General features: G+C 40.8%; 1 protein-coding gene across 3 annotated transcripts in view; it reads right to left on the reverse strand.

Annotated features, from left to right (window-relative positions):
* The window catches only part of AIG1 (androgen induced 1), a 230,535-nt gene that overhangs the window by 153,169 nt on the left and 62,800 nt on the right, over positions 1–14,566 (reverse strand). The window lies entirely within an intron of this gene.

Here is a 14,566-nt window from a genome sequence, read left to right on the forward strand (position 1 = left end):
GAAGAGATGCACAGGGCAGGTATGTGGGAAGCGGTGTGGAGCTTCAGTGCCCTGTCTGGGTTCACCACTCTCCCTCCACGTCTTCACCAACCCAGAAGCCCCCGACCGCCATATTATTGGCAGTTTTGGAAGCTTCATCATGTACACATAATTGATCATTTACTCCATTTTCAGCCTTTCTCCCTGCTCAAGAGAATAGAGGGTGGGACTGAAAATTCCAAGATTCTAATCATGCCTTGGTCTTTCTGGTGACCAGTCCCTATCCAGGAGCACACCCAGAGTCACCTCATTAGAACAAAAGACATTCCTGGTGCTCTTTTGACTTAGGAATTTACAAAGGTTTCAGGAGCCCTGTGTCAGTTACGGGGTCAACGACTAAATATTAGAACAAGAGATGCTAGTAGTGTTCTTATCACTTAGGAAATTGCAAGGGTTTTAGGAGCTCTGTGCCAGGAGCTGTGGGCAGAGACCCATATATATATTTCTATTATCTCACAGATGCCAAAGACTATTTCATTTCTCAGTTCTCTAGGAAGGCCTGCATAGAGCAGGAACTCAATGAATGTTTGGTGAGTAAATACTTTTGATTAATCATTCTAGAAAAAGGAAAAGGAAAATGGTCAGAGATGGAGAAAAATCACCAAAAATCATGGATCTAACATGACATACATGTAAAACCACAGGACAGTAGCATGAAACATAGAACAAGGTGGAAGCATCATTCTTGCCTTCATTAGTAAAAAGTGTATTCATAGAATTGCAAGCGCCTCAGCAAGGATGATTTGACCAGGTACATCTTCCGTCTGGCAAATTCGCATCCACAGAACAGAGACGCAGTGCCGATGTAGAATATGTGCTGGTCCTAACTGACACTAGGGGCTTGTCCTGCTCCGCGGAGCCATGCCCCCTTCCTTACTCAAAGTTCAGTTAGCAGGATTCTCTCTTATTTTCATGTCATCTTTGAGATGCAAGCCTTTCCCTACAACACCAGCTTGCGGGGCTGGAGCCCTATGACCTGGAGTCTCCAGACTATTTGCCCAGGGTCATGCCCTGGGTCATTCCTGTGCCTACAGGCTGAAACCGCACCAATCACGTGGTTCCCCCGATTCTGGCTCTTTCCAGCGTTTCATGGCACCTCCGCCTGGCCTGTTTCACCACTGACTGAAACATGAAACTAATGGCCTTTATTAAAGATTGCTTTTCTTTCCCACCAACAGAACCCAAATTGCCTGGGGTTGGCCTCTAATGGTGACAGTCTTCTTTTGTGAAGAGTGATGTTTGAAGGCTTATTACACTGTGCTGAGAGCGTCCCACAGGCGGTGGACCTGGTTAGGAAAGTGGTGTGCATTGTGAGAGGGTAGGGCGTGGAAAAGAGGGAGCGGAAACTCTGTTTATTCCACTTTTTGGTCATCCGCCAAACTACAGAAACAGGGACAAAACACAAATGGCCTTATAATTGTGAAATCAAATCAGAAGTTAAAAATCTTCCCATAAAGAGTGCGAGACAGACACAGATTGATCACTACCGGTCTGTCTCCAGGCTCATGCTCTTTTGACAATATCTGGTTACCTTACGTCTCACACCGGTGAGATGACCCCATAAGGTGTGTCATTCTAGCATTCTAATAACTGACTCTCCTTTATGGGTTCAAAGTTTTAAATTGACCCATCTTATTTATTTATTTATTTTATTGAGGTATAGTTGTTTTACAATGTTGTGTTAGTTTCTACTGTACAGTGAAGTGAATCAACCATATGTATACACATATCCCCTCTTTTTTGGATTTCCTTCCCATTTAGGTCACCACAGAGCATTGAGTAGAGTTCCCTGAACTATACAGTAGGTTCTCCTTAGTTATTTATTGTATACATATTAGTGTATAAATTGATCCATTTTAAACTGAATTCCGCACCCAAATAAATTGATCAAGGCTTCTCTCACTCTCTGTCAAGTGACATAAATAGAATAACTAAACACATCCAGAAACCTCACACAAGACAATCTTATTATGTTAGAAACCACTGCCAGTCAATTAGCATTGATAGAAGTTTCTTTTTCGAAAAATGATTTGGATGTTTTGTCATCATAAAATCACTGAATAATCCAACTCTTGCTGTCTCTTTCTCTCTCTTTTTAATAAAAGGGGGCTATAGTTATTTAATATGATTATATTAAAATGAATATTCACAGGGTAGCTATAAGTACATAAGAGAGACATCCAGCTAACCACAACTTGAATTTAAAGTTCCACCACAGAATAAAGAAAAATCTAATGTAATCTAATCTAATAAAAAGTTAATTAAGTAAGTAATTAGATCATCCTTTCATAGAAGCATCCTGTGTTAGGTGGCTATGTGTCAATGATTGCCTATATTCAGTGTCTTGGGTGTAGTATCAGAATGGCTTGACAGGAATACTACGGTAACAGTGGAAGACGAAGCCTGAACAAATGGATTAGAGCCACCCAAGAAGGGTATGTTAACAGGAGAAAACTGGTCATCACAGTGGTTAGGCTTATTGGTATTAAAGAACACGAACGTGTCTCCAGTTTTGTATAGAGCAGGGGGTCCCCTGGCCACCCAAGGTAGCATTATAGTCTACCTAGCAAGTCAATCCTTAGGATGCAAAAGAATGGATCAGACCATAGTAATCTGACTACCTGCCACTATTATCATCCAGTTACCACCCCCCAACCCCGTGCCTTGCTTTTGAGTTCCCCCAGGATTCTTCTGGCTGTCCTTTGCCTTCTTCAAAGTTGTTCTGCCTCTAGGAAGAGCTTACAGAGACTCCAGTTGCCCTGACCATTTTTTTGTAATTATAAATTAATTATCTTTCTGAGCTATACTTCAGTCTATAATCACTTAGCATGAGTTCATTTACTGAGAGAAGAATTCCTGTAAAAAAGACTCACAAAACTGAGTGTCTGGGTCTTTGGTCCCAGGCTTTAATGGCATTTGAGTACTGTCCCAGCTGGGACACCCACAAATGGCTACCTCACTGCCTTTGAATTGCTATGGAGATAAGAGAGGAAGGAGGTTAAGGCTTTCTGTGTTTTGTTAATTTTTAGATTATATGCATAAACAAACTAGGAAAATGTGTAGCCAGTTCTAGCCATAGTTTGCAATGGGAAAAGACCTTTTGGAGAGGTTGGTGTGTTTGTTTTTTAGTATCGTATCAACAACACACCAGTGTTCCTTCTTTTTCCCTCTATGAACAATTTACCCTTTAAATTTAGACCATCTCTAAATAAGACATTTGCAAATGAGAACACATGTGCGGTTTTCCTATTACAAAAGTAACAAACGCTCATTGTAGAAATTTGTGTGGATTTTTGTTTTTGCCTTTATATCATTCTATGATGATCTATGCTGTATAAATAAAGTGGAAGGAGTCAAAAAGCAAATTGTCATCTGTGGAACCAAAATGGCTCAAAGATGCACGCGTGCAGCCTGAGCGTCAGCAATCCGTCTGCCTGACAGCACTTCAGGAGTTTTTTTTCTTTGGCATTTGGTCTACCTGAACTCTCTGTCATCTGTTTAGTCCCCCTCTAGAACTACTGACCAATTACGGATTTTTTTTTTTTTTTTTTTGGTTCAAGAACCCTTCTCGTCAATTAAGAGCCAGGAGGTTACGCTAAACTAATTACTTTGAGGATCAGCATCTCAGGAAGGTGCCAAGATTGGGAAGAAACATCTGTTTTTAAGCTGTGCTAACAGAGCAAGGAGACCCAAAGAAAATCTACTTTGTATGGATGATCCCCACCACCCCCAGAGCTTGCTTTCTTTCTCCTCTCTTACTCCATTTTTGCTTGAGACTCTTCAAGCACAGAGCAACAGATATTTCTGACTGGGTCCGATACGACAGGCATTACTCTCTAGATAGGACTGAGCAAAGCAAGAAGCGGCTCTGATGGCCAGCATGGCAGCAGCTTCCCCTCCTTGGTGCCCCAGTCCTCTATGTTGGCATCACAGTCTGTAGGGATGACTGAGCTTCCTATTGCCTACTGCCTCTTGTTTTTATAAGATCCCCTAATAGAGTGAGTGAAACCGTGTGAGAGCATTTAACACAGTACCTGGTGTATAGCACTCAATAAATGTTAACTGAATTTGCCAGAAGGTCTATCGAAGGTTTCTCCCCATTTTCCTGGCTTGCCTCATTTTTCAAGATAAAGTACATAAGCAAGTTCCTCTGTGTATCCCGCAGTGTAATATAGAAGACACATCAAATAGGCAAGATTATTTACAGGCGGCATTTGCTGAACGATGCTGAGGCCCAGGAGGCTGGGCCACTTTGATTAACTGATGTACCTCAGACCGCCTCAAATCCTTGTCGAAAATAGGAGGCGGGGGGGGGATAAATTATACATTTTAAAAGAAAAGCGAATTTGACAGAAAACTCTCTCTTGATAAAGCAGAACAAAATGGCTCTTAAGAATTCTTAGTAAGGTATTTCACTGGGTAGGCACAGCTGATTTGTTAGGATACCCATGCAGAATGTACTGGATCATCTCTTGCCAAAAATATTCTTTTGCAACTGTGTAGCTCTGAACTATGCCTTCTTAGAAACCCAGAGATGATTTACAGATGATACTAGATACATTCAGTATCCATTTTTAAAAAACGTAGCTAATTCTACTGATAATACCTTATTTTCACATATTAAAAACCAGTATATTGGGTAAAATCCGTGGTGGCTTAAATCTGTATCCAATTGTTGAAACAAGAAGACAAGGCAGGAAGATGTTCTCTCCTTGCCAAAATTCGTACTTTGTAAACTGGCCTGTAAAACCGTATGAAACCACTGGCTCTATGGTGCCAATGAAATAATGTATCACAGAGAAACAATAATAAGCACAAATGAACAGGCTTTGGTTAAACAGCCTCAAGGAAAAAGATAAACAGTGACTTTTGAGCCAGATTCTGCATAAGCCCCTTTCTCATTTTTGATGCATCGTCCTAAATGAGAAATTGTGGTCAGCTTGGAGTTCACGTACATAGCTGGAAGTGTCTATCAGCTGAATGATGAAAAGCAAAGCTGGGTTTGGTTTGTCAAAGAGTTTAGAGTACTTGCAAAGAGCAAGCACTCCATTATCAGAATGATTGGGTTCAAGTCCAGGTCGCACCGTTTCCTAGCTGTGGACCTCAGGCAAGGGACCTGTAAAATGGGAGCCCTGTCTGTCTAGCTGTACAACAGAAGCATCTTCTGTGAAGTGGGAATGATGGACATTCCTACCTTTGGGGGCTCTGAGGATTAAATAAACAATCAGAGTACAGCCCTTGGTGCGGTGTCTGACCCCCAGCAGCATGTAGTAGGAGCGAGCTCTCATTCATAGACTTTTCAGGCTCTTGAGATGCTGGTGGGTTTTGCCACTATGGGAAGGGAGACGGCAAGAAGTTTCAGAAGGTGACAGCAAATGCCTCTGCGTATGTAGTATCTTCTTTAGGACTCTAAAGTAATTTGGGAGGGAAGGGGGTATAGGTAGAATTTCTGAATAGTCAGACAATAATGTTACCATATCAGTGAATGTAGGGGCTGTTTTCCCTTGTTGACCCTGCTAATTTTGACAGCAAACCCCTGGGCTCCTATGTATTATTTTCTAGGCATGGGGGCGCTGAGGCTCTTTCTCTTTTGTTATTTGTGTTTGTATGAAGGCAGCCATTCTAATTTTGTAGTTGGTCGTTAAGGCAAAGAAAGGGGAGGGGCCCTCCTTAGGATTAAGCGGGGTGAGGTGATAAAAATGGGCAGAGAAAACTCCTCTCCATTCACGCCTTCCAACCTTGGCACACCACTAATTTATGCTTAGGATTCTTTCCTACTTCACATCCCTCCCCAGTTTCCCCTTGGTGAATAATAAACAAAGTGGTAGGGAACTCAGAGAAGCATAGAAGCAGATTGGGACAGAAGGGCTCCTCTGGTTCCCTCTGAGACACAGCTCCCTTCATTTTCCTTATGTTGCACCAAACTTTGGCCACCATTGCCCAAACTGCTGGCATATGTTTGTTCCCTCGTGTAAATGAAGCACAGACCTAACCTACAGGCTAAAGGGACGTTCTGAAGAGGGAAACTTCTTGGAAAAGTTTCTTCACAGGCACTTAGGAGACAGTGGGCAGGGCAACAGGGCCACCTGTGAACTGTGGCTGCACACGTTCTCTCCCCTCACCATCCCTCATCTTCCCGTCTTCTCTCCTTCCCGCCTTCCTGCCTGTGTCTCTGGGAAAACGTCCCCCAAAGCCAGAATCATGCCTCAACTTCTGTTCCTAGGAGAGTTACAAGAAGGCATGATGAATGAAAGTCCTATCCAAGACTGGCTCTTTGTGGTAAAATAAGCAAATCATTAGCATGGTAATCGCACAACAAAAAGTTAATACATTCTGTGTAGGTGGAAATTCCACTAGCTCCTTCCTTGGGGGGAAATATTCCTTTTGATATCGGCTGCTTTAACACAGCACATTTTGATCCAGCTAAAACAGGTAAGAGTTACCTCAAAATGCTCACAGGGGCTGTAGTAATTTCAGGAACACCCATACAGCAAATTGTTATTTATTTTTCTATGAAGAAGGAGATGCTTGTGGTAGAAGGATGGGGTGGGGCAAAGGTAAGAGAGAAAGAGAGACAGAAACAGAAGTAGAGAGATAGGGAGGGAAGGAAACATGCAGAGAAGGAAGACGAAAAATGAAAGTGTTCCTCTTTTCTTTCCTTTTCTTTTTTTTTTTTAAATCAACAACTAATACTGCATCTTGTTCTTGGTCCCCCAAACAAGGGCATACAAAAGGTCCTGGTTTCTTGGGGGGGGGGTCACTTTTTTTTTTTTAAATAAATTTATTTATTTATGGCTGTGTTGGGTCTTCGTTGCTGCGTGTGGGCTTTCTCTAGTTGCGGCAAGCGGGGGCTACTCTTCATTATGGTGCGCGAGCTTCTCACCGTGGTGGCTTCTCTTGTTGCGGAGCACAGGCTCTAGGCACGTGGGCTTCAGTAGTTGTGGCTCGCGGGCTCAGTAGTTGTGGCTCATGGGCTTAGTTCTCTGTGGCATGTGGGATCTTCCCGGACCAGGGCTCGAACCCGTGTCCCCTGCATTGGCAGTGGATTCTACTACTGCACCACCAGAGAAGTCTCGGGGGTTCATATTTTTGAGAACAAGAATCATATACCTTATTAATGTTATTGAATTAACATTAATTATGTTAATTGTTAATAGACTTAATTAACAAGTCTACTTTTTTCTCCATTACATATTTCAAATACATATCTTACTTATGGATATAAATATGGGAAGAAGATATCTTCATTTTCTGAATATATTTGTGGCCTTTTCGCCTAGAGAGAGTGGGAACTCTGTGAGATGGTATACAGAACACGATAATTCTCTACGATTTCTAGGGGACTATTATTAAAGGCAGATTTTTACTCACTGAACCCGGTTGCTGGACTAAAGCAGGGCTACCTCTGACAAATTTCATATGGAGTTTCAGGAAATGAACATAAGCCCTTTAGTCAGTTGTGTAACATATGTGATTTTCTTTGAGAAGAACTTCTTCAAATGTCAGACTTAGACAGTTGTTCATGATAATACTGCTGAGAATGCACCCAAAAATGGTATTGGCAGAGAATGAATGGAAAAAATCTGCCTTTCTTGGCTAAGATAGAAAATGTCCATGATTAGTCTCATCAGTTTTACAATATCTATTTTTTATATCAACATAAACAATAAATAACCTAAAATTCTATTAGTTTTTATTTACTTTACATTTAATTATTATTCTCAAACTTTGTTACTTATAATATTTCTTGAAACTAGTGATTTTGTTTGGGCAGCAGTGTGCCTAACTCATGAGGATAAATCATAATTAATTTAAGCCCTCATGGTGAGCTCATTCCCTTTGTCTCCTACTTGCTTTCCCAGCATTCCATGCAGCCAGTTCTAGCCATGTGACAGTCAAATGAGATGTATGGGCAAACTGGCTGATGGAGCTTCTGGGAAAGGTTCATTGGTACGATGAAGAGACAAACCCTTAGGGAGAGCTCCCTTAAGAGTGTCTTCCTCTCCATGCCCTGAACATGGGTGCAAAGCATATGATGTTTGGTGGTTTATCAACCCTTTTGAGATTGTAGGTAGCATGTTCAAAGACAAAAAGCCAAGACTCTGGAGACAGAAAAGGGGAAAACAGAAAATGCATAAGCCTCAAATGATAATACTGAGCAATACAACCCGGAAACTACCTGCTTATAGGCTTCTTGTTTTATGAAACATTAAATATCTTTACTGCTTAAGCCACGGTTGGTTGGATAGTCACTCAAAAAATACTGAATTATTTACACGTTGCTTCTGATGCTTGGGTTATAGCAGTAAATTAGACACACAATCTCCCTAACCTCATAGGGCAGGTGTCGAGTCAGAGAAGACATACAGTAGAAATAAAAGAATAAACATATAATGTGCCAGGTAGCAGTAACAATGAAGGAGAATATAAAGTAAGTTAAGGGCATACAGAATGATGGAGGGAGGCTGATTTATAAAGGTTATTCATGGTAGATTTTCTGAGGTGGAATAATTTGAGTAGAGACTTGAATGAAGCGAAAGAGTGAGCCAGGTGAATATCTGGGGGTGTTCTGTTACTTGCAGCTGAGAGTATCACTAACTTACACATCCAATAAGTTTTTTAGTTATTCTTCAAAACAGAGCTCCGATATCATCATTTCTGGGAAGTCTTCCAGGACCTCCCACTCAGTAAAACCAATCCTTTCCTCTTATGGGCTACTTCTGTACCTGCATATGTTGTTATACTCATCATGTTACCTTTTAATTTACTTGCTGATATGGCTTATAAAGTCACCTTCTCTAAACTGTGAGACCCTGAAGGGCAAGATCAGTTCTTAGTCACCACTATATGGCTCCTAGCACTCAGTACCTGCTATACCTAGTAAGCTCCACGTACCTGCAAATAACTACTGACTTGACTCGAACTTCTGTCCTTCGAATGTTCTGGATATAAATGTGTGGTTTTCATTGTAGAGTGATTAAAAGTAGGCACCTACAGTAAAATTTTTGTCAAAGTGTGGTTATTTTTTGTGTTGAAGATATTTGTCTTGCAAGCTGACTACTCTGAGTTAGCATGAATGTGTACAAATTAAATAGTTCACCAAGGCAGAAAATCTTTGGTTTTCATTTAGGAGAGAAGAATATATAAGATGGTCAAGAAGCAACCTGGTTCTCTATCGGGTACGTCTGTCTAGTCATATTATGCCCTTGGTCTTTTGAAAAGGCGTTCAAAAAGGTGAGTTTAAGACAACTCACCTAGGTTAGGTTATGACAGTCTTCTGAACATTTTTCAGAAGACTGAAAAATGGTATGGGAGGTAAAGGCTCCTTTTGCTAACTGATCTTGAATGAATTCTCATCTCTGAACCTCCCCTTAGGCAACTCAACTCACACTCATTTCAGCGCAGGGGGAAAGCCTATGACTGACTCAACCCCAAATGAACTGGGTTTAACCATAAAATATGACCTAGCAGATATTATATTTTTAACCTCAAAGGTGAAGAGAAAGAAAAAGGGCATTTGAAGAGACTTATAACATCAGTGAAGGCTTAAAGAAAATAGAAAAGAGTTTGATTTTAGGTACCTGTGTGAAAATTTAATAAAGAGAGGATCAGGAGATATTAAGTGTATTAAATCCCAAGTTTCCCCTTAATATCAAAACAGAAAGAAAAGCATTGGCTTTTATTTACAATCTCAAATAGAATCAAATTCCCTTCCTTTGTGTGTTACATTAACAGACATTAATATTAGTAACTAATATTCATTACTAAGTTTGCTTTCCATTTAAGCCAATCTCTTACCTCTAAAAATCGGAAATGAAAATAATGTTTTCTTAAATCGTAGAGGTATGACAATCTAAATTTATATGCATCACAAAATTTTTCTGAAGGATGGCTTAGAGTTAGCTAGTATATCAATAAATGAAGACTTTGAGGAATCTCTTTCTGAAAATAATTGCTAGATACTTTTTCTTTGAGTGTGCATTTGAAACTTCAAACTCCATTTTCCATGTTTCCTAAGGCAGCAGGTACCATACAGTTCCCACCACAAGCAAAAATGAGCTTTAAAGGGTTCTAGACTAGGTTGTTACATGTAAAATCTTCACAAAGTCTTTACCAGAACATGATTATAACACCAGAAAGAGTTAACAAATAGCTTTGAGACTAAACTCAGATGAAAAGCTCAGATTCCAGAAAAGTTCATCGGGGCACATGCTAGTTTGCTCAGGATACCCTGGATCCCATCCTAGGTTAGAACAGATCCAAATTTCCAGGACCTTCTCAGACCCACTGCTTCTCTATTGAGGTATATCCTCATCTTCACCCATCCATCACGGTTAGCAAAGCAGCCACCCAGCATCTGGTCTAGAGTAACCCAAGTAAGCCCAGGGACAAAGGTGTACTGGAGAGGTGGTGAGATCTGATTATGTGCATCACGCAAGCTGAGCAGCTGCGGAGGAACGGGATGCACAGACTCGAATGAATGGAAAATATATAATTGTTCTTCGTCATTAAATGGGCTGCTTGGGATAGCAGTTGGAGACACATTTAGGATTTTTGAAAGAGGCAATTTCATACTCATCATACTCATTGTTTGCTACTCTTTCTCTTTTTTTCTTTTTGGTTGAAAAAGCCTTAGCTTTATTCTCTTAACTAGAAGAGTATCTGCCAGCACAAAAGTCAACAAACTCACAGGAGACAAAAGACATTCTTGGTTTGATTGCTCCTAATAAACTTCAGTGCTTCCAGACCACATAATGTCATAGAATTATTTGTAATGCTTCTTTAAAAGGGGGACAGCGTTCAGAAATGAACTGCACATGGTAAGAAGAGCCTCCCAGGGGTTATCCCTGCAAAAATGAGCTGCAAGGCTTTGGGAGTGGCGGTGGTTTCCGGACATTAGCGTTACTAATCAAGGCCAGCTTTGCATTTATGGGAATCTACACAAATCAGGATGATACATGCTATGTTCACTCAAGCAACCCTGCCTGATTTCTTCAAGGTTATGCTGAAACAAAGCCTTACCCCAATTATCTTGGATTGGAATGCTTCATTATTTTTATATATACTTGAGAGAGAGACAGAGAGTACATGAAGTAGACACACATCAGGTCCATGGGTCACAAAATCATATTTACTGCCTCATGCCCACATAAAGCAATTACTGTCAGCTCGTTACTGGAGGAAGCATTAGTGGAGAAAATACAAATCCTAGATAACCTACCAGGTCTTTCTTGCTGCCATAGTTACAGCTGAGGTGAGAGAGAGAGAGAGACAATGGGAGTGCCAGAAAAGCTCGGGGCTAAGAGGTCTCTTTGGGAAACTTTGAGCAGAGGTGATACATTCAGCTGCCATTCTGCCCTCTTTTTATGCCCATCGCCTTTTTGCCCTGTACCAGGAAGCAAAAATAACATTGCTTTCCCCCCCCGCAAACTTGTGGTTGACAAACAGAAGGCGTGGAGCTGAGGAAGCAAGAAGATAGCAGAGGAAGTCCTCTGTGAGGTTGGCAGTCACCTGGCAGTCAGAGCCTGGAGGTCTCTGGGGACCGACCACAGGCTTCTAAGTGGAGCCTCTGTACCTTCCTCCTTAGGATGCTTGAGCCACGCCCCAGGCTCTCTGGGCATAGTTTGCCCTTTAGGATCTTGACTGTGTCAACCAACATGGTACAAGCTGTTTAATTACAAATGTTATAACCAATCATTTGCACACATAGGCATTCTTACACTACAGATCCTACAGGTCCTGGGCATTACTACTATTCCTGTCCTTCTGATATAATGAACTCTTTGGGCCAGGCACCTCCCTCCCAGGCCGGGAGCCACAGGAAGAGTAAAGACGACACCACTTCAGGTGATTCCTAATGGCATTGCTTCAGGAAGGGTACATATGTTAACAAGGAAGAAAATCTTAAGTGGTAAAACTACCATGGAATTCCAGACCCTACTGAGCAGCTGGGGGAGATGGAGGAGATACAGAAGTCATAGCAAAGATTAGGGCTCATTGGGAAGGAAAGCTGGGAAATAACCATGGGGAAAGATAGGAAAAAATCATGAAATTGTATGTTTTAATGAAAAAAATATTTTGGATAAAAATGATTATAAAGAACCAAATTCATATCCTCTGTAAATATGACTTCACAATAAAATTAATGGGGTCTAGGAAGAAGGCATTAACAGCTTTTTGCCTCAGAATGAATTTCTGTGCATTAGAGTGAGAAATCAGGTAAACAGATACAAAAAATCAAATGACAGAGTAAGGAACAATGGAAAATGTAAGGAAATTACAGGCCAGGATTCTTCCTAATATTAAAGAGAGAGACAGAAAGAGAAAAAGAGAGGAAGGAGTCGGGAGGAGGCTCCAGAAAGGTCAGGAAAAATAAAAGGCCAGTGACTGTAAAAGGGAAAATGACTCATAATAACAGGGAAAATTATGAAAAACATAAATATTGACTATAAAATACCAGTGGGCAAGAAAAAAATAAGAGTTAAAGAAATCATTGAAACCGCACATCTCTGATTCATTATTTGTTCTTTAAATTCTTCTGTGAAGCTCATCAGCTAGGAAAGGTACATTATGTAATGCAAATATAATATTATGATTTCTGGCTTAAAAAGGGGGGTGAAATTAAAGGCATTATTACTTCTCTTCCCTCTTCTAAAACACACAGAAAACAACAAAAATTGTGAAGCACAAAGGAAAATATCAGATGTAATCAAACAAACAAGCAAACAAAAAAGGCTCCCATTCTTTTACAAACCATGAAGCATACATACATGAGCTAAACTCAGGAAGGATACTGAAAGCTGACAAGTATCTCAAGTCTCAAGCAGGAGCAAAAAGTTTTCGGCTAAAGTAATGTCATAAATGTCTAAAGGGCATATGCAATGAGCCTTTGGTGAGAGTGGCAAGACATACAACTTAAGCTCACAGAGACACAGTTTGACACCACGTAACAGAAGAGGAGGCAGAGCTAAGAGAAATGGTTAATATTGTATTCCTATTTACCTTTGTATTGTGTTATTATTATATTCCTTCTAGCCAAGGAAGACTTCCAGAGTCAGTGACATGCCTATGGAAATTCCAAGGGAGTAAGGGGACTTCCCTGGTGGTCCAGTGGCTATGACTCCACGCTCCCAATGCAGGGGACCCAGGTTCAATCCCTGGTCAGGGAACTAGATCCCACAGGCTGCAACTAAGAGTTTGCATGCCACAACTAAAAGATCCTGCATGCTGCAACTAAAAAAAAAAAAAAAAAAAAAAAAAAGAAGAAGAAGAAAAATTCCAAGGGAGTAAGCCAGTAAAAAGTAACAGAAAATATACAGACTTGGATTTTCTAGATAATTCTTTCATGCAGAAAGTTTAGTCTTTACAGTTTATACCAATGGAAATTTTCTCTCAGATGAGTATTCTGATAGAAGGTGTTTGCATTTTATAAGGCAAGTCCAGAGAAGGAAATATCAAATATATTATATAAAGCATTTAACTCTGTTATGTTAAGCAACAGAGTTTGAGAGATTTGGTAGATGGCTTCAATCGGAGCATCTATCTAGGTTTTCAGAGGGTAAGGATGAGGAATGAACAGAGAAGTGTGACCAGATTATACTACTCTCCTTGTGTTGTTGTCAAGAGCTGAGGGTTACTTCATCCAAGAAAACACAATTCAGTACATAGAAAAAGCAATTCAGTGATAGTCTGGGTGTCCACTAACTGGTCTTAGAATAAGCACGTAGAGGTTTCTGCCAGGTATAAATAAGAGTCATTGGAAGGATTTATTTTTTTTTTTTTTTAAAGTTCTTTTTTTTTTTGGCTGAGTTGGGTCTTTGTTGTTGTGTGCGAGCTTTCTCTAGTTGGAGTGCACGGGCTTCTCATTTTGGTGGCTTCTCTTGTTGTAGAGCATGGGCTCTAGGCACACGGGCTTCAGTAGTTGCAGCATGTGGGCTCAGTAGTTGCGGCACACGGGCCCTAGAGTGCATGGGCTTCAGTAGTTGTGGCATGTGGGCTCAGTAGTTGTGGCTCGCAGGATCCAGAGTGCAGGCTCAGTAGTTGTGGTGTACGGGCTTAGTTGCTCTGCGGTATGTGGGATCTTACCGGACCAGGGATCGAACCCATGTCCCCTGCATTGGCAGGCAGATTCTTAACCACTGAGCTACCAGGGAAGTCCTGGAAGGATTTAAAAAACAACTTTCTGACTCTGCCTACAGAGGACCTTGGACTTGGTACATGGGTTTCTATTTTTCCCAGAAATCAGGTGGCCAATGAAAGTTCTGAATTTGAATTAGATAACACACTCTTAATTGTTCTCACAATTTACAAGCATTCTCTCATCCTTCTCCTGGCTATACACAGGTTAAAATCTATAGAATCTCATGGGGCCCCAGCCCTTTCAAGAAACATGGTTTATGTACAGACAATGGATGATGAACAGATCTGTAAAGGAAGTTAAGCTAAGGAGGGAATCTAACTGAAAACAATGAAAATCAACGAAGCCAGAACAGACCCAAACATTAAGCAGCATTTACTTAAGTGATAT

Source organism: Balaenoptera musculus, chromosome 12 (genome assembly GCF_009873245.2).
Source record: "Balaenoptera musculus isolate JJ_BM4_2016_0621 chromosome 12, mBalMus1.pri.v3, whole genome shotgun sequence".
NCBI classification, from domain to species: domain Eukaryota; kingdom Metazoa; phylum Chordata; class Mammalia; order Artiodactyla; family Balaenopteridae; genus Balaenoptera; species Balaenoptera musculus.